Source organism: Schistosoma mansoni, chromosome 1, assembly GCF_000237925.1.
Source record: "Schistosoma mansoni strain Puerto Rico chromosome 1, complete genome".
Lineage (NCBI taxonomy): Eukaryota > Metazoa > Platyhelminthes > Trematoda > Strigeidida > Schistosomatidae > Schistosoma > Schistosoma mansoni.
Genome location: NC_031495.1, coordinates 13,139,360 through 13,142,450, shown reverse-complemented (window position 1 = coordinate 13,142,450; position 3,091 = coordinate 13,139,360).

The window sequence follows — 3,091 nt, the reverse complement described above, 5'->3', positions numbered from 1 at the left end:
TACTTACTTACTTACTTACTTACTTACTTAGTAACTTACGCCTGAACTCCCAGTGAAGTAAAGGCCGCCGACAGGTGCTATCTGTCTATTAAATAATCCACATTCAAATCATCTATAATTACTTATTAAGACATAATTTTGTTAATTAACTCATCCATAAATTTTTTAAAAAGATTGAGTCTACTTTTTGGAAATAGACTTTATCACTTTTGACTATTTTTAGAAGACCCCTCTTGTACTCAAATGATGTAAATATGTATATTCATTACAATATGAATACAGATATTATATATTATCATCAATTAATGAGACAACTTCTTATCACATGAATTCTTGTAATCCGTTCATCTTTTTATATAAAAGTTAGAATTAAAATAATCACAGGTTTTCTGTCTATAAAATATTTCAGAGAAATTTTTCATTTTAACAAGTTTCAAGTATATTTGGATTTTCATAGTTGAAATCATGAGTCAATTGAAACTAGACCACCATGGAAAACCTGGAAGCACTGGACAGTCGTTTCGTCCTATTGTGGAACTCCTCAGCAGTGCGCATCCACTATCTCGTCTCGCAAGATTCGTGGATTGGTTAAAGTTAGATATTAACACCATTAGGTGCAGGCTCAGTGGTCTAGTGGTTAAGTGCTCGCGCGCGAGATTGGTAGGTCCTGGGTTCGGATCTCGTGAGGCGGGATTGTCGATGCGCACTGCTGAGGAGTCCCACAATAGGACTAAACGGCCGTCCAGTGCTTCCATGTTTTCTATGGTGGTCTAGCTTCAATTGACTCATGATTTCCATTATGAAAATACTGAAATCTCCACAAAACCCCTTCTGATTATAGTTAGATCGTAAATTTGAGATAAGTTAGCTGATTAAATTGTTTCAATGAATTATGATATACAGCTGTTATGATTCTCTATGAAGTTTCTATTTTAATTTGTTAATTTAAATAAGAAATATGATGGGATCTTCTATTAGATTATGAAAATTAAATTCTAGAGATTATAAAATTGTTACTTGTTAACAATGTTTCACCTTTTGTATTATATCAGTTGATAGAACTTGACTATCTAAGTAACTATATATTACATCAAGCTTATGCAAAATAACTAAGCTGTATATATTTCTATTATTATATTTTACAAAAAACAAACAAACAAACAACTTACACCATAATTTGGATAAGTGAAAGTTATGAAATAGATCGAGAGTTTACGAACTCGGAAAATTCATCATCTTCATCATTCAGAAATAAAACATCAACTCTGAGATGCAGGTACATCCTGATGACGAGTCCCAAATAGGACGAAACGCGCGTCCTGGATTCCACTACTAGCCATTATCCATCTTTGCTTACAAATATATTTCACGGTTTAGAAAAATGTTCTTTTTTTTCAAGGATTTCGTTATCGAATGTTATACAAATGTATTTGCATGAAATGAATAATTTGATGACGTGTTATTCTGTTATTATGAAGGTATACATTGATGACGAGTGTAATTTGTCTGGTGTGCTAAACACAAGTGAATGAAATAGATTCTAACAAGAAACCATTTAAAAAAAATTTTTCATTCTTTAAATAACAAACCGAATTTAGCTATATCACCACTAGAAAGTTGAAAGTACTGGACTCCAGTCTTATTTTAGTATGGGACTTATCAGCAGTAAACATACATAACTCAGACACTGAAAATAAAACTAAAGACTTCCTATTGGTTGAGAGACAGTTATCTGCCACATACACTCGAAGATGGTCACTCGGTATAGTGAATTGATTTGAGTTAGATGTTAATATTTTTTGATTCTGGCTCTGTGGCCTGGGGGTAAAGCCTTCTCTCTCGTGACCGAAAGTCGTAAATGAACATTGTTGAGGATTCGCACACTAGAACGAAACGGCCATTTAGTGTTTCCGAATTTCTAATGGTGGTCTATCTAAGGTCAGTTAGTGATTTAAACAATGAAAATTCTACAATCTCCACAAATTACTCTGCATTAATGAAAGTCATTTTTATCGTAAAATGATTTTTTTATTATTTTAAAAGCCTTAGCAAACACTGATAAAGAAAACAACTAGTTTGGCAACATAATATCTCTATGATAGTACGCTTATTTATTTGTGTTGGGTTGGTTCAATGAAGGGAGTTTAACAGTATAATCTTCAGTATTAAATCTATCTCTAAGCGTCTGGTAGATCCTATAGTGACAATGAATAACCATATTGTCAATATATAAGAACTTTTGTCCAAATTAGAACGAATAGTTCCACAATATTTGGGCGCCGAGTTGATTTGAGACATTAAATAGGAAGAATATATTTGTAAAATCTCAGCGAATGAATTCGAGGTAAGTCCAACGTTTCGCCTGGCAATCTGGTCCAAGCTTTTTCATATTTCCTTAAAATAGCTTGGACCAGATTGCCAGGTGAAACGTTGGACTCACTTCAAATTCATTCACCGAGATTTTACAAATATATTCTTCCTATTTATTGTCTCATAATGTCAATAGTTTCAATAAAGCGATTATCAACTATGCTGGTAAACACCACAAGCTGGATCAATGTTTCACTTAAAGCCAAGTGAATATGTGTAGTAGTCTTACGTGAAAGTGTTTGACAGATAAATCAATAGTCTTAATGATCAATTTTTAATTTCAGCTTATGATAAATATAGCAGAGGCCTCAATAATGTTGTCAGAAGCAAATCTTATACGTTTACAAATACATCTTCTGTAAATAATGAAATTTCATATTACCGCTTCTTTTATTAGTATTACGAGTATTGACACACCCAAACACTACATTAGCGAATGTCCGATATTCGAAGCAATTTAGTAGAAAGATATGAATTCAGATTTTGGAACAACTGATTATCATAAACAAGCTCTATGTGAATGTGACACTGAGCAAGTTTCCTATACAATTCCTTTGTTGACGACTTGTTCATTGAAATTATTTCGAACAAAATTACATTTATTTTATACAATTTTTATCAGAAAATGTCATATATTATCTTAAATAAAATTCTTAGAAAAACAGTATCTTTTACATTCAACTTAGTATTGTTTGTTTGAATCTTCCCATTGATGTTTAGG